The sequence below is a fragment of the Lepisma saccharinum genome, chromosome 21 (assembly GCF_977018435.1).
Source record: "Lepisma saccharinum chromosome 21, izLepSacc3.1, whole genome shotgun sequence".
Classification (NCBI taxonomy): domain Eukaryota; kingdom Metazoa; phylum Arthropoda; class Insecta; order Zygentoma; family Lepismatidae; genus Lepisma; species Lepisma saccharinum.
The window spans coordinates 43,123,731-43,142,348 of NC_139249.1; the positions used below are offsets into that span (position 1 = coordinate 43,123,731).

The window sequence follows — 18,618 nt, forward strand, 5'->3', positions numbered from 1 at the left end:
ATTGTACATACTCTATAGCTATATTTATATACTAATCCAAACGCTATCTAAGTTAACAGCAATGCAGTTGTTAAGTATATGACCTAAAGGCAAAATGGTAAGAAGTAACTGAAGATGACTTCCAATTATATCGTATGATAGAGTCAAATTGGGAAATAGTAAAGAAATGATCAATCAACGATGCATAGGAGTAGCGATAAAGATATTTCCACTGTTAAACATGGCTTGAGATAAAATAGACACATGAAAGACCCAAATATGAATAACGACTAGGAAGACAAAAAGCAAGCAAGGAAGGAACGTAGAAGCAGTCCGATATCCTCTTGAAAGGGTTTAAAACTGGAGGTAACGCGTGTCTCCTTGCAGAGTGGTTAGCGCTTCGAAGCCAGAGGCCGTAGGTTCGAATCTTTCATAAAACATGGACGTTTCATCAATTCATGATTAGGTACCTTGATTTTTTGGAAATGCGATAACACCGAAAAATATTAATTGTTGCACAAAATAGTTGCTGTATGTACAGTGGCATGTTCTAAACACATTTTTGACAAATTCCTAATAGCAAAATAACCCTAATTTGGCATAAAATGCGAATTGTGGCCCTTTTCGCGAATTTCAACACAGTACTTAAAAGGCTAAAAATAACGAGAAAATACAACATTATTGTGTTTTAGGTTTAAAAAATAAAATATGCCATATTTATGGGCGTTTTATACTCCCAAGAAACTATGGTGCGTGTTATACATGGATAAATTTCGAAAGCTAGGCGAAACCATGTTTATGGGGATGTTTTCCACGATGTCTCACCTTTTGTGCGAACGTTGTGAATCACCGAGCAAAGTGGCTGGGTTCTGACAGAAGATCGAGTGCTCCCTCTGGAGTCATAACATAGATATTTGTCACGCTGGAAACCATTTGCTTTACCGAACAAAGTGTCATGATTTTGGCGGACATCGAGTGCGCACTTATCGCCCCCCGGGGACCGTAACATCGGTATTTGTAGCGTGAGAAACGTTTTACTTCACCGACCACAATGGCGCTGTTCTGACGGAGATCGAGTACGCACTTAGGGTCACACAAGAGTTGTAACATCAGTATTTGTCGCGGGAAAAATAATGGAAATTATCCTCTTCAAAAATCGTTTCCAAAGTACGAAACTATCACGAAGAGCGAAGGCCATGTGATCTACAAATTACTAATATACTTGTTTAAAAGCACAATGAAGGGATACGTTTAGGTAATATTTGGCAGAGAAGTGAATAGAATGTCAATTTTGGGATATATAGCACGGAAAAGTAAGAAAATAACATGAATTAGGAAAATGCAACACCGAAAAATCTAGGTCCTTACCTATTATCTTCACATTGCTGGGTGAACATCAAAATATTGGAACTCATGTGAAGCCCCGCATCGAAATTATGAGATCTGACCTTATGGCTACACGGGATCTCTGGTTCACATATAAAAAGGTTTTTGTAAATTTATGTAAAACACGTATAGATATAAGTGAAGGAACGAAGTGTCATGTTTCTCGCTGGATGTTACATAAGTAATATACATCAGGTTCTTCAGTAGAACCGAGGTTCTTTGGACAGTCTTTTCTGTCAAAAATATATTTGTTTGCTGTCCAAAGTAGTTCATGTGTATTAAATTAATTTTGGAAAGAATTAATAACGTTTGTTTTATTTGTCATTTTAATGCCGAGTGCAGCTTTGATTGTTGAAAACACGAATTCTGAGGAAAATAACACGAAAAACTATAAAAACAACACCGATTAATTCCCTTAATTAAAAGCGAAAAATCAAGGTCTCTCCCTATTCATGATCCCTCCTATTCGTCGTGATTAAGCTAGAGAAGTTCAAAACATCGAAAAGTAATAAATATAAAATTATAAAAATTGGTAACATACAGAGCCTAGAACAGTGACAGGGAACTAATAGAATGGTGGGTATTCAAATAAATGAGGGTAAGATACAGTGGTGTGGGGGCAGTTGCCCCATTCGTTTGCTCCCGTACTATGACTTCTTAATGCTAAGCCTGGTCTACCAAGAAAAATTAAACTGCCCTTTTCCCCCAGTTTTGGCTCCGAATCGCCGCTAGTGGTAAAATACCAAAGAAAATGAACTATGGGCAAGAGGGTCACGGATGTAAGAAATGATATGCTAAAATATAAAACTAAAGGATAAATACTAGTGGGCAAATTTACCAATGAAGTATAGTTAAGGAAATACGAAGAGTCAAGTGAAGAAACTTAGAACTCTAAAACGGTTTATAAGTAGGTCTATATTAACGAAATTGGTCTTCGTGATAAAGTGGTACACACGTGGCACACACCAAATCAGGACTCCTGGGCTCGAATCTTACTGAAAGCATGGATATGCCGTTATGTTTGTCCTGATAATATACTTCATCACTCATCGTTTCGATAAGTATAGAGAGATTGACAAGTAACGTAAAAAGACCACAAGGTAAGATTATGAGCAAAGCCTGAGTCAATCTAACATTATACTCAAACCAATGATATACTTGACAATTAGCAACTTATATTAAAATGAACGAGGTAAAGCGAATGGAGACAATAAGAAAGAAATAGATGTTCGTGATCCAGTGACTCATGTTCACATTCAGTATCCAATGGCTTTCGGATACCTACGTCATTTGTCTACTCTGGGTGTGAATCCTGAATAAGGCGCGCATGTTGAGTTTGCGTCCCTATCTATTTCATAAATTAACTGCATCTTTATCGTCGCGATTACCTTAGATAAGTAAAAGGCGATGTAAAAATGAAAATACGTTGTTTGTTCTATGTCAAAGCTATTATTCCACTAATATTTCTGTCTATAACTGTATGAATGATAAGATGCAATATCCTTATTAGGAAGTAGCCTTCACCTTACCTAACCGTGTAATCTGACCCTAAATGTGTGTGCTTGTGTTTTTTCTAAATGTTGTTGAGAAGAAAAGAGAGAGTTGATCCAATATGAACACGTGGTGAGATACATCAAAGATGGGCAAGACATCTCGTGAGAATGATGGATAGATTATGCTTAGTATTAAACCAGAAACTCTAGGGAACAAGGCTTAAAGTAAGACAAAGGGGAGATGTATCGATGAAGTTGAAGATGATTTGAAAAGCTTGAATGTAAGTAATTGGGAGAATGTAGCTCAAGACAGAATGAGGTGGAGGAGGATTGTTTGGGATGCCAAAGCCCACCAACTGCTGTAGTGCAAGAGAAGAAGATGAAGATGGTGAAAAGAAGATTTGAACACATGGATCTTAGTAGCGCCTTAAATGGATTTGGAAGCTTTGTAAATATATTTTTTTGCTAGGAAGCCTTTAGAATGTTAACAGCAATTGATGTGAAAAGTTTTCACATGGGAAATTGATAGAGGCATCAATGTATTGTACTGCAGAAGCAATAGGAGTCTGTTATGTGCTGAAATGAACCAGAGATGGGAAAGACTAGAAACATTTGATATGTGGCTTTGGTGGAGAATTGAAAGTTTTAAATGGATTTGTAAGGTCTGAAATGAACAAGAAAGAGATTTTAGATGTGGTAGAAGACGGCAATGTATGACAATGTGGAAGAAAGAAGGAAGAGTAAGGAAGAGAACAACGCTTTGGGCGGCTTAATGGGAAGAAAGGATTGGGTTGCCAGGAGTCCTCTTTAGCCAGGACATATTCCAGGAGGAATTTGGAAAGAGAAATCATAAATGTCCTACATTTTGAGCTTTACATAATTTAAGTTAAGGAAATACGTGCTTCAATTGAATAAAAAGAAATAATGTAAGTTAGAAGTCTGTGGATTGCACTCCCAAAGTCAATAGTGAAATTAATTTGATTCAGACATTGAAAACAATAATGTCTTGTGCTAGGACTGATGATATTAATGAACAAAGTTTTGGGGTCACATTCTGTTCAATGCCTGAACGATATTTCTGTACCGATTGGAAGAAATCATGGATCTTTCAAAGTGCTCCCCATTCTTATTCAATGTTTTGATTTTATTCAACTGATAACCTCACTACAGCGCCTAGAATAACGTAGTGTGGAAAACGGCATGCTTCTGCGCTCTCAGGCTGGTTCCACTCGAAAATGATACCGCTAGAGGCGCTGGTGTCGGTACACGTGCTAGTCATTCGTCTGCTTATAATGGAAGTAAATGGAGTTTTCGCTGCAACGTCTGATTCTTTTACATGAAGCATTTCTATGAATGTGATAATTGCTATGATATTTGGTACAGTGGTCGCGAAGATATTAACGAACATTCTAGACAGTCGACCACGTCCTGTTATCGTCATACTTTTGTTAATAATACGGGAGAAAAAATACGCGTGGAATGTTCTTGGCAACTAAATTTTTGTGTATAAATTAGGTTCATTATTATTATCATCATCATCATCATTTCTTTTAAAGATATACACACTGAAGCATTTGTATTTTGGATATTTATCTCTTTTCTTCTGCTTTAAACTAATCGCGGCGATGATGATAATGATGATTGCATGAAACGACAAGGGGAACCCCACAAAACTTTCTTAGTGCCATCGACATGAGTGTAAGGCAACTTTCAAACCAATGGGACAAGCGACACGGGATGTTCACACTGCCACACTAGTGACACACACTTCCAGATTGTAAAATAGCATTCATTGCACATGAGGGGCCTAACTAAGTGACAAGCGACATGGTGCCTTCAGTCTATTAGCAAGCGTTGCTTGCGAACAACAGATAGGCGACACGATAAATCGCACATTACAACAACAGATCTAGGCGACACGATAAGCCACACTTGTCGCTTTGTCGCTTCTGCGTCGCTCAAACTGGGCCATTTCCTCAATAGCTTGCAACATGTTGCCGTGGTTTGTTGTTCGCGCATACGCGATGCAATGAGTGTCTTGCTTTAGTGAGATTGCGCACCAAAGCGACAAGCGGCACGCGACACTTATCGCTTGAGGTTTTCACCAACCGAACGCTGGCCTGTGCTTCCCGTCATGCCGCTACGATGTGAAATGTTGCTCTTGATTGGCTCCTTTCCAAGCAACATGTGTCACTTCGGTATGAAAGTTGCCTTGGACCGAATGACCCGTGTCGCTTTGGTGTGAAATCCTCGTATCGTTTGTCGCTTTGGTGTAAAATCTCCTTGAGAAAACGGTGCAGTCAGAGCTTTTGTCCCTACGGTTCGAAAGGCTGCATTGATTTCCGACTGCTCGCTTTCAAGCGACATTTGTGGTTTGTCGCCTCGGTATGAAATATCTCTCAGGATACTATTTATATTCTAATAACATAGAAAAATAAACTCTAATACACAGTCCAAGACCTGACGTCCGGAATCACATTGCGATGTTTCTTCTTGTGTTACGCATGCTATTTATTTATTAATTTTATTTTACTTTTCTTTCCAAATTAATGCCATTTCTTGACTGCAAATCACTCCACAAATATAACTGTTTCCATCAATTCACTTACCGCCTTTCTAGAGAAACAAATCTACACAATATATTTCAAAAACTAACTAAGCCGCATTACTTTCATAACAAAATTAGCAGCTGTGTCGATCGCACTGCCATCTACTTGTCATCGTCTCGGGGAACCAGTTTCTTGGGTCATTTTCCACACTACGTTATTCAAGGCGCTGTAACCTCACCAAGTGAAACTTCTAGAACGATTTCAAGTTATGTTAGGGACATTATATTTCATATTTTGTATTTCAGCTTACGGTAATTGCTGAATATTTGCATGCCATTCCAGGTCATAATGGAAATGCGGAAAGACTATTTTCATTAATGTCAGAAGAATGAACTGACGAGAGAAATAAATTTCTCATAGAGTCTGTAAAACGTTTGGTATGTACATGTATATTTTGATTAAACCTGAAATTTTGATAAAAATTGCTTCCTCTAAGAAGTGTGCCACTGAAAACAAGTGTAGTAAGAATTTATTTTTTAGTATTGATTCGAAGTTTGGAAAATTTTGTATTTAAGAAATCATAAAAAAATCATAATAGTATTTCAAAGCTAAGAATGTATCAGTTTTACATTAGTTGCTAACATGTTCTAGAATGTATTATTTAGTTAGAGTGATTTGTGTCGTACATTTTGACTTAAAGTCCTACATCTTGAGTCAGCATGCCATAATTTCCTAATCATAAGAAAGGGGAACAAAGCATGAAGAGAAGCTGTGCCTAGGAGCACATTCCCAGATTATGGTGAAAGTACAATAAATTAATATAAGTAAGTGTGGTTAGAGAGATCTTTATTACTAAGGTAAGTTGTGTGATATTAGTAGCTACGAGGTCTGTAGTTATTTGAGATGTGAGATAACATAGAATATACAGTGCTAAATGAGGTTTTGGTGCAAGTATTTATAGTTTGTGTTTGTCTGTGCTTTCGAAACAATTTTGATATCTAAACTATGGTAGGAAGAGTGAAATAGAGTTTCTATCAATACTGTTTGATGTTCGAAAGAATGCACGTGCTATAGGGTGTCCCAAAAAAATATATACACGCATTAACAGCTGAAATGATATGAATGAGTCATTACGTTTGTCCCTAATGTTTTGTCATTCATTTTGCTGTTGCGATTAGCCTGAGGAAGTAAAAAGGGGATGTTAAATAACCAATATGCAGTGTAGCCAAAAAATACTGCCTACCTTAGCTGGCTGCTCTGCTTGTGGAACATGAGTCACTGGAAGAATACTGGAAAAAATCTGGAAAAAATGGAAAGGAGATCGAACTGCTTCCAGGCGACAGATGACCGAGCGGTGTGGAGTGTAGAGGAGCGAGTCGTGCGAGTTTCCATGCAACCACTACATCCCCTGCAACCCTTCCCCTACACGACTAAGGAGGGGAAAAGGGACGGCCTCCCCCGCCTCTCACGAACACCGACAGAGGCGAGTAGTCACCCACGCCTCCTGTACGCCATCACACCACCCCGATACCGAGACCAGGAGCCCCAAGGAGCCCATTCAGACAGGGCTCGGCAAAGGGTGGAAGTATGGAGTTTTCACCAACGACTGCTTTTTCAGCAACCCGCTGGTGCCTACGTCCCTCCCGGCCTGGGTTACATCACCCACTGACCATTCACACCTCCGCAGTGCTAGTTCACCCCCTCTGAAACCCACCCCCTTCCCCTACCCGTGAGTCAGCCCTTAAGAAATGAACCCCAGTGTTTCATCTGGCCCCGAAACTGGCCTTTTATCGAGGGAGGGATTTCTTAGGCAACGAACGATTTTTTTTTGTGGAACCTGAAACAAAAGAATAGCATATATTTTAGTCCTGTTTGTGAGATTGAAAAACAACGTAAATTAGCTATTTACTTTATTTTGTATAATAATGACTTCAGGAGGTTGGTTTGCGTGTCCGTACAGTACAGAATATACATTGGTTGCGTTGTTCGCCTTCCTGTTGAGAAATCTTGGCACTACAGTCGTCACTGGCACCCACTTCTTCCTGGCCTTCGGGTGTAAACAGTTAACAAGAAGCATTTATCATAAACATGTCTTACCTTGTATCCTCTGATAATTCGCCACTAGAAAAAAGTACAAGAAAACTTCCAGCAGCAATATAATTAATCTGCCTTGTATATCCTTAATGTAAAAACTGAACTTTTATAAATGAATTATTCAAGTTCATTTAAAGGTATGTGAAAATCTTCACTCTTACGCAAACTACGTTTGGAACATTCTTCGTTCATATTTGCTTTTATACATAATGAAGTTCCTGTCGACTCGGTGGCGAGCGCATTACGTGGTCGACTTAGATCATACCATCAAAGTTTCCTGGTTCGAGTTCAGGTGTGGTCATGGGTGCAATTCTTAACCAATATAAGCTAAGCACCACTCGTCCTCATCGCAGCGATTAGCCAAAGTGACAGAAATAGGACGGAAATTAGCAAGAATGCAAACAGAATGCAAGAAGTTCACCAAAATTAATCTCACATTCTAGATATTAATGGAGTATTTTTCCCAACGTATATACGTATAACACCTCTACTCATATTAGCTAAAGCAGTCCTGGGCAACCCACCGTGTTTTTGGAAGAGAGCTCTCGTGTGCATGTGTTGATTGCAGAGCAAGCGGCGGTACTGTAGCGCTTGAGGAGGGGAGGGGAGAAAGGGATGAGCGAGGCAAGAGACTTAATGGTGCATTGGGAAAACCCTCGTCATTTGATACATGAGTAAAAGTGCAGCGTGGCATTGTTATCATGGCAGAAGAAATAGTGGGTGGTTCCATGAAAATGAGTACACCTTCTCCCATACTATTTTTACCACTCAATTCAAGCGGCTTTCCCTCTCCTGCTCTGCCGCTGGCTGGCCTTAAGGTGCAGGCGTTAAGCTCCCACTGCTCGGAGCGCTCACTTTCTCCACAAGCGCAAGCGAGTTTCTCAAGCCTCAGTTAAAGCATTGCAAAGGGACGGTCAGTGGCGTTCCCAGAAATTTCATAAGTTGGGTGTATGGCATGACCATTTGGGAGATATGCTTCATTTAGTAGCCACTACTAAATTCTACAGCATTTCAATACTTGTTGTATGAACGTTGGATCAAAGGGAGATTATAACCCCCATTATCCCAACCGGGTGACTCCTCTTAAAATAATAATTAATCTAAGTGGCCTCCCCGATGGCGTCGTTGTAAAGTCGTCGCCTTGTAATGAAAGGGCCCCGGTTTCGATACGGCTGGAAGCACATAGTGGTTCGGATCCCACTTTAAACTATAGGTCCAGTTTCAATGTATGTGTTCACAAAGTTGACTTAAAAAACTCAAAGAAATCGAACAATAATCTGATGTATCAAAGTGTGCAATGGTTGACGTTTAATATTTCTAGTTAAGGCCGTCCTGGATCTTTAGTCTGCGATATGATATTTTATATTCTGAAAAAAAAAAATACATTTGTTCAGAATTCCTTCTAAAGCACTGAAACGGATATTTGTGTGTTTTAATTTCTCTGCTGTCCAGATATGTGAGTGATAGAAAATAAGCTTACAGTGCCACAATATTATCTCAAAAAACTAGGCAACAATGAAAGTAAACCCCGCTAAGATGCTCTGGACGGAATTCTAAACCGATGTTTTTTATTTATCATTTTTTGAGGACACATTAGGGGTTGCTCAGGTGGAACCCTCCCCCCACCCTTCACTACTGTGAAGAACATCAACAGAAAAGTTATTTCTTGTCCACATTGACAGGTTTTTTTCTTTCTCATAACAATGTGACATTGTTTACTATAAATTCCGACATATTTTCTCACATATGAAAGACCATGTCGTGTGAAGCTGTGAAATGTAAATTTTGGAATCACAAATGAAACAAAAACAAAACAAAATATTTTTAAACTCCCTTAATGGAGTTAGAAATATATAAGAAATATGATTTTTCAGATTTTGGTTTCAGAGATCTTGAAGCTGTAACTGTATTAACTAATCAAGTCACCAGGTACATTATTATATTTTATGAAGAAACGCGTATGAGAAAAAGTGAAAAATCTGTACCTACAGATTTATCTAAGGAGAGTGATTGAGCTGATATTACCTGTATTGATATAGCCTGGTTATTATGTACTAATGTTGTATTTCAATTGTATACTTCCATTATTTAAATAATTCAAATATCATCACAATGATAGGAGAAACCTGTGCTGAAGTGATAACGAATACTAAAACTATTATGTTAAAATTTCATCTTCATATACCTTCTAGTTTCTTTGAAAAAGGAACATGCTGCGTTTTAAGAATACATTGAACATATTCATACTAAGCATGTTGTAAAATCAACAATGTTTGTAATTATAACAATGAGACTAAATCACTGGCAAGCTGAAAACAAATACAAGAGTCCATTAAATGTATGAATGGATTTTGAACCGAAACTGAGTCCTTCCTGTGGATTGTTTAATAGCATCCATGCTATTATCAAAGAGTGATAAAAATAATATGGAATATGGTACTCACCGACCCTGTGTGAGTTTTCTGCTCCCAGGAGGCAGCACTTGGTGTCTGACTGTCGCTGTCGTCCCTGTGTCACTCTGTTGCCTCTGAAAGGGACAAAGTAAGACGCAAATCAACAAGTGCTGTAAAGTTATTTATTTCAGCTGAAGCCAAATGCAACCAGACGTTATCAAGGTGAAGTGCATCTCAGTGTCAGGCTGGTGCAAAGAAACTGTGTTCAACCAACGATAAGCCATGTTCAAGTTCAGAAAATTAAACAAATCCCTGTCCGCTTCTGTCATAATTCATTTCATTGGTTACCACGTACCACGTGACCATACACCACACACTACACCGCTCCAGAACGTAGTACAAACTGTGGAGACACCAAATACACTACGTGGCACCAAATCAGCGAAGTAGGCGACTCGGTGTGGCACTTTGTAAACCAACTAGACGTGTATGTAGAGTCAAAAAGTGCAACGAACTAGGCGGAAAAAAATAGGCCGGCGGCATTACGTATTCAGACTGTCATGAACTAGGCAGACGGTGTGAAATATATACACACACACACTTGCTAAAACGCACTAAAGAATCTAAATTTTCTTGTACGCAAGCAATCCATAAGTAATAATCACACGTCCCCTTGTTTTGTCTGAAACGAATAGACCAAACAGCAAAACAGTCTAGTTTGCTGATGTCTGCAGCGAATCGAGAATCTCTTAGTGGTAAGCCTTGATTTTACAGACGTCTGACTCGCTCTCGGTCTCGTCTGGTTCCCGCCTGGCTGCCATGCCTAAAGCTTTCTCATCCAAAAATAATATGGTCTTTATTTTCATTGCTAGACAACCATTTTTGCTGTCAAAGCCATCTTGCATCCGTCGTTATGCAAGAGAGTGTCTCCTCATTAATTTCATGATATCGTGATTCATCTTCGCGATTAGCCAAAAGTGTTAGAAAAGCGAAGTACAATAAACTAAATCAAAGCACGTATCTTGAAAGCTTACCTGCTACTAACAAGGCACTCCTCTTGGCAGGTGCTGTTCTTGGATGCCTCCATGTTCTTGACTTCTTTGACGTCATAGCCTGGCTAGGAAGTTCGCTTAGCTCCATCATCCAGTACACATGGCTCGTTGAAGGTGTCATAGCCTGACAAATAAAATGTAAGTTTGTGTATAAATTAAATCATATTTCTTTGCAATAATAATAGCTATCTAACATGTATGAAATGTGTAATTTTAGTTTGCCGACATCTTCAGGAGAGATCTAATGTGATTTCAGAGTTTTCGAAAATACGAAGACGACCTACGTGGAAGAGTGGTTAGCACAGCGCGCTATCCTCTCAGTTAAGAATATTTTCATAAAGCTTTCCCCAATTGGGATAATCTGCATAGGCATCCCCACCTACTGCATTGTCTCCATGTTGCTCATACTACCATCTTCCGCTTCCCCTAACAAACATAACTTCAAGTAGTAATTTCCACTTCGAGCCCTGGAGACAGAAAAAAACAAGCATACACTATTTATATTATTGAAAAAGCTCTAATTACCTTTTGTTCTTTGAACCGCATTTCAAGATAGACTTAGATTTTAATAGCGTTTTAATATGATCATTTCTATGGAAACAGTTAGCACACAAGTATTGTTGGTTTCCAAGAATAATAGAATTCAGATATTCAAAATAGGACTCACTAGTACATTGTCGTAACAATAATGCAATTATAAGATTACCAAACGTCTTGATTTAATAGCCTTGAAACACTTGTGCAAAACTTTTTTGGTTGCAAATGTACGGCCGCAAAATTGGTCACGTTTTGTAGATCATGAATGGGTCGTTTTATGAGGGGCAGTCAAATGAAAACCGAACACCCACCATAAAACACATTCCTCGCAAAAGTTGGCAACACAGTTGTTACGTATCGATACTGCCATCTGTAGGGTAGGAGAAATGCATAGTGAAAACTCACAGGTCCACACAGTTGCTTCGTCATTGCTCAGGAGGTGAGCGTAGTGAAAAGTGTGTTCGTCCAGCATTGGAAATGGAGGCAAGCAAAGAAGAGCAGAGAGGTGTGGTTCGTTTATTGGTGACTGAGGGTGCTGGAACACACAAAATTCATCTTCGCATGTTTGCAGTGTATGGCGAACACTGCATGTCCCTGACAAGTGTGCACGAGTGGCAGAAGAGATTCCGCGAAGGAGGCGCATCACTGCAAGACGATCCGCGCCCGGGACAGGCCCATCGAGCCATTACGCCTGATGTGATTGCGAGGATCGATGGTCTGATCCGGGAAGACCGACGAATCACAGAGGAAGAAATTCGTGTTCAGGTTGGCATTATACCGCGTTTGTTACAACCTGTCCCGCTTCCCGCGATAGCTGATCACTGGCTTTTCTAGCATAAACCACGCGGCGTTGCTGCTGCAGACCGCGTGAACTCCGTGCTAGGGGAAGCCAAAGCCAGGCAGCAAATTAAAATACGCAACGTGGCAACAGCGTCTACGTAAGCTGCTCTCTTCTGGCTTCCATTCGCTCCTCGCTGCCCAGCAGGCGACTTTTTCCTCGTTTCTCATTGGCACCGAAACTGTCGAACGATGAAAGATCACCTGCACTGGGTTCCGCATCAACTGACGGAGGGACAAAAGATTGACAGAATGACTGCATGTCTGAGTCATTTGCAGCGGTACCACGAGGAAGAGTATGCGTTTCTGTCACGTATCGTCACAGGGGACGAAATGTGGTGCCACCATTTTGAGCCCGAGAGCAAAAGGCAAAGCCAACAATGGAAACACGTCGATTCTTCCACGCCAAAGAAATCCAAGGCTGTCCATACGAGTTCCGGTAAGGTCATGCTGAGCTTCTTCTTCGACTGCAAGGGCCCTCTGCTTGTCGACTTCCTAGAGCGTGGAGCCGCAATCAATGCGCAACGCTATGCAGACACGTTGCAGAAACTGCGACGCGCCATAAAGTCAAAACGCCCTGGAATGCTGTCGGAGGGACTCATCCTTTTGCATGATAACGCCCGTCCCCATACTGCCAATCTGGTGAGAGATAAGCTTCAGACATTTGGCTGGGAAACGCTTGAACATCCTCCGTACAGACCCGATCTTTCCCTTTGTGACTTCCACATTTTTGGTGACCTGAAGAAAGACATTCGTGGACGTCGGTTTCATTCGGACGAGGAAGTGCAACAGTGGGTGAGGTTGTAGATCCGTCAGCGACCTACCTCTTTCTACAAAACTGGAATTGATCGTCTCGTCTCCCAGTGGGATGAATGTCTTAACACTTGTGGCAATTACTTTTGAATAAAACAAATCCATTGTCACTTTGTAGCGGGTGTTCGGTTTTCATGTGACTGCCCTCATATCAGTTTCACGTGGTTTTTATTGGGGATGACATAACAAAAATGATGCGTGAACGCATGTGCGGAGCCTTAGACGAATCCAATATAGACGAAGCGGTCCAGCTGGGATATAATATCTTAGAACGTGGGGGAAGAAATATGGCAAAGGAAGGGGGGAAGGGGGACAGGCCTGCAAAGACAGGGTGGTACAACGGGAAGTGTAAAGCGATGAAAAGAAACTAGATCACGCGTTAAAAGGGTATTAAGAAGTAAATAGCATGGAAACCAGAAACAACTATATCTCGAGCAGAAAGGCTTATAATAACATTTTAACGAAAGAAAAGGAGAAATGGGAACAGGGAAATTTTGAATATATAACAAAGGTCGTAGCAGAAAATAATAACACCACTTTGTTGGACATATTACTGAAATTACGGAGCCAAAAGAGCAACTGGGCACATATTGAACCTTACATTTGGAAGCACACTGTCGCCGTGTCGTCGGGGGGGAAGGGGGGGCCACGACGCCTAGAAGTTACGCGGGAATATACTTTTTAGGGAATTTCGTTCCGATTCTCGACGAAGATATAGGGGTCGAGGAGATAAAAATAGCGATAAGGAAACTAAAAAAGGCGAAAGCTGCAGGACTTGACTCCATTGGGGCGGAATTTTTCAAAGCCAACGAAACTGACATTCATATGGTGGAAGCACAAAGCAAATTAATGGACAAGATTTTTAAAGAGGGGTACTTTCCGAGGGACTGAGCAAGATCCATAATCTGTCCTATTTATACGAGAGGGAAAGGGGACAGAAATGACGCAAACCATTTCAGGGGCATTTCTTTATTACCTATATGGAGTAAAATTTACACACACATCTTAAACCGCAGGGTACAGAAATGGACAGAAATATTCGACAAAATCTCACCACTACAAGCGGGCTTCAGGAAAGGGTACAGCACGTTAGACAACATATTCATATTACAAACACTCGTACAGAAGAAAATAAAACGGTAGCGATGAAAATTATACGCATGTTTCATTGATTTTGAAAAAGCATTCGACAAAGTTCATAGGGATATTTTGTGGGGAAAATTGTATGAGAAGGGAATATCCGCGCGCATGATCAGAGCACTGCACGCAATATATACGAGGGTAGAATTCGGAGTAAGATGCGAAGGAAACCAAGTCTCGGCACTGCAGCCTTCGCTCAGGCGACTCAAACAAGGATGCATCCTGTCACCAGTGCTATTCTCACTGTTCATAGATTGGGTAGCGCATGAAATTGAAATGGACCAGGATTCTATCCCATGTATATGAGTGCAAAGTATACCAGTCCTTGTGTATGCAGACGACATAGTCATCTTGTCCGAGACAATAGAGGGTCTTCAAAGGGGCATAGATAGCATATATGAGGGGTGCAGCAAATTTAAAATTAATGTAAACATTAAAAAGCAAAAATCATTGCTTTCAAAAATGGCTACATATTTAGCAGACGTGGACATACGAGGGGATTTAATCGAGAGGGTTAAAAACTTCACATACCTGGGGGCAACACTCTCCATGACAGGGAGCTGGACACACCACATAAGGGCAAGAAAAACTAAAACAAAATTTGCAATAGAGCAAGTCATAAGGACAATAAATAAGGCACCTCAAATGCCTTTCCCGGTCATTCAAAACCTCTATTCATCAATAGTATTAGGTACATTAAACTATGGAGTAGAACTGTGGGAGTTAAATAAATTATAATAGTGGGCTAATAAAATTATTTATTGGACTTTTATTTTTATGATTAATAAGTAGAACCTATTTATAAAATAATATAAAATACTTCAGTATGGCTTTTAATTTTATTTAATTTTTTGGGGACAACACAATAATTGGCATACAAACCGAATTTTATAAGAGAGTAATGGGCGTAAGCAGAGGCACGGCCAACTATGGGATTCTTAAGGAATTGGGCCTGAACAGAGACGCGGTACAAGCACGGATGAGGGTTGTTAAATATTGGATGCGATTGTCACAAGAGGGCCTAACTACGCTGAAGGGACAATGTTTGGAAATACAGACAAGGTAGGAAAACGTTTACAGCTGGTGCCTGGAAGTGAAAAATATGTTATATAATAGCGGAATGGGTTGGGTATGGGTAGAGGGAGGAAATGGGGCATCTCAACAGAAAATCAAATCAAAGACAGGTTACTCGACACAGACAGACAAGAAATAATAGCAGACTGCCAAACAAAGACCTCAATCAGGGAACAGCTAAAAGTAAGAGAATGGGGGAGAGCGAAATATATCCAGGTTGTGGGAAAAAATGAAAGAGACGCGCTGGCATGGTTCAGATTAGGGGGATGGAAACAACTAAGAAAGAGAAACGAAGCAGGGGAAACAATATGTCCTTTGTGCGATGGGGAGGAGACGGACAAGCATATCCTACTGAACTACCGTTCCACACGTTTTTGATTTGATTTGATTTAGTTTATTTTACTTCGCGTTTTGTGCCTCTTGTCTAATTTGCGAAGATGGGGATGAGTGATGAAATGATGAAATTGATGAATGGACATTCACAAACAACCAAGCCCGACCGGGATTCGAACCCGGGACCCTTGCGTTCTACACGTGACCTAAGGGACAAATGGATGAAAAACTTAACAGGGTTGGGAGGTGATAGAAGTGGTAGACGACAGAATAAAGATAAAGGAAGCGGGGCAGAAAGTGGGGAAATACCTGGGAGAAGCAAGAGAACGGCGGGGGTAAGCTATTAGAGAAGGCAGCGAAATGAGTGATCATGCTCCAGACGAGCCATCTTTATAGTGTAAGTGTGTGTAAAGTAAAATGTATGCGTTTTTTGGTGAGAGCGCAGGAGAAGAGAAGTGGGGCGAGGAAGAAGGAAGAAAGACTGAAAGAAGAACTGTTGGGGGAGGGGAAGAATGTGTATATAGGGGACAAAGTAAGAGACAGCTGAAAAGAAAACTAAATGTAACAAAATATTGTAGAAAAATGAAAACTATGTAGTGCGTACAGCCTATGGCTCTCACAAAAAGAAAATAAATCTAAATAAGAGGAAAAATATAAGAGAAACATGCCGTCATGATGGTCTTAGAAAACGCCATTGGTAAAAGTCGTATCAAGGGATTTCTGTAGTGGGGAAGGGTTCGAACATTATATTTTCGGGACAATATTGAGCTACATGGTTTCAACACGTTTTTGGCGCCAATGCTGCAAAAGGGTCAATCCATATGAAGTCATACAACATGATTGCTTGACCATTTATAAAAAAAAAATATTTTTTGTGTGGTGTGAGCCTCATATGTTGACAGTTCAGAACCACTGTTACATAATTTTTACTATCACTGATTTGAAGATGGCGGAAATTTTTTATCATGGTGCGTGTCATTTCCTCCATTCGTAAGCATCAGCGACAACTTTTGTATCTCAGCTCTGGTAAGTCCTACGACAATGAAACAAAATCTGTGATGATAACCACATTATAGGCTACAATTATATTTGTGTGTTCCAGCTGAAGAACTCTCAGTGTATGCGAGAGAATGGAGTGGAAGGCCGCGTACTGCAACTGATGGAGGTCATCGGAATCGTGTTCAGCTGAGGTTTTGTTTACGAGCATGAAAATCCCAATATCGCACAGTACTGATGTCTACGCATTCATCCCCATAAAATGCCCTCAGTCTCAGATGAATATCAATTAGTAGCACATTTCCTGCTGTTAGAAACTTGATCACAGCACGCTACTTCAGGCGCTCCACCGGCATTGCATGGTTACATGATGCCATTTTCCTCGCTATAGTTCAGCACCCCCTGGCGATAGAAGTTTGAAACGTTCAATGGAGAAGCGGGAAAGTTTTATAAGTGCAATGTATGGTTATTCAAAATCCAAAATGCGTTTACAAGGTAACAAAAAAATAATAAAAACATAGGAAGCTTTACTTTTCAGCACGCTCTCGTATATATATACTTTATTGCAGAGCCATTTCAGGATTGTAATGTTGTTGATTGGCATTCCAAATTACAGTTTGCAGAATTTTAACACAAAATGTTAATAAGAAATGAAATTAAATTAGGCATACCATATTTAATGCAAAATATTGAATTTTTTACGAGTTTTGTATCTCTTAAACCAATTGAATTTCAAACTCAAAATTTTTACTGAAGTTACTTATCATGGAATACTGTATTGTGTACAATTTTCAGATTTTTAAACAACTGCCCACCAGAGATATTTAACCCTGAACTTGGATTTTTTTAAAGAAATAGTACATGTTTATGACCCTGTAGAAAAAAGGATTAAAGTCTCAAGCTTCAAATAATTTTGACTCACACTATTGGTACTTGCACAAAAGAATTCAAGAGTCAAACAAACTGCCTTCCCACTAAAACAAATGTCCAAAAATGTCATTTTGAGCGATTAAACTACACAATTTTGACCTTAAAATTTATTATGAAGGAATAATATTTAGAAAATTACATACAAATATAATTATAGCCTATAATGTGGTTAACATCACAGATTTTGTCTTATTGTCGTAGGACTTACCAGAGCTGAGATACAAAAGTTGCCACTGAAGCTTACGAATGGAGAAAATGATTCGCACCATGATAAAAAATGCCCGCCATCTTCAAATCAGTGATAGTAAAAATTATATAACAGTGGTTCTGAACTGTCAACATATGAGGCTCACACCACACAAAAAATAAACTTTTTTAAAAACGGTCAAGCAACCATGTTGTACAATGTCTCTCAAAAGTTTTAGGACAACGACATTTTAAATTAGGCAACACAATTTACACAAGCCGTTGGTGGGTTGCGTGCAGAGTTAGGCTCAATTTCAGGGTTGCCACATGCACAATAGATATTTATAAAACACGCGAAAGAAATATAAACAAGTATTATTGTATAAAATTATTAAAAATATCACTATTATATCGCAAACGACAAAATTCTTTCTGAAAGAAAAAAATAGGTTTTCTAGTATTTCATCGCTGATGAGTCTACAGTATGGAAAAGAGGTGAGAGGAAACGAAAAGTCACAAAGGAGAGGAGAAAGAGAAAGCGAAAGGAGAAGAGGAAAAGTAGAGGAGAGAAGAAAGATAGGATAGACGAGGAGAGGAGATGTAGTGAGGAGAATGGAAAAAGATTCGACGAGAGATGAGAAAAAACAAAGAAGAGAAAAGAGGAGGAAAACGAGAGGAGAGGAGAGGAGGAGACGAGAAGAGGGAAGTGGAGAGTAGAGTAAAGGAGAGAAAATAGAAGAACGAAAAAAGAGAGAATAGTGCAGTGGAGTCCAAAATCTAAGACAGGAAAGGAGATAAGACGAGTGGAGAAGAGTGGGATGGAGAT

The 18,618-nt window shown here is 39.8% G+C and overlaps 1 long non-coding RNA gene across 3 annotated transcripts in view; it reads right to left on the reverse strand.

Annotated features, from left to right (window-relative positions):
* The window catches only part of LOC146003931 (uncharacterized), a 39,779-nt gene that overhangs the window by 10,925 nt on the left and 10,236 nt on the right, over window positions 1–18,618 (reverse strand). Inside the window, exons 1-4 of one of the 3 annotated variants that reach the window (XR_014443870.1) lie at window positions 11,472–11,522; window positions 10,929–11,070; window positions 9,946–10,028; window positions 7,439–7,528 (exon numbers count right to left, since the gene is read on the reverse strand). This is a non-coding gene — a long non-coding RNA (uncharacterized LOC146003931). Of the gene's footprint in view, window positions 1–7,438; window positions 7,529–9,945; window positions 10,029–10,928; window positions 11,071–11,471; window positions 11,523–18,618 lie in introns of those variants that run through there. The other 2 variants (XR_014443871.1, XR_014443869.1) reach the window with 2 other exon arrangements.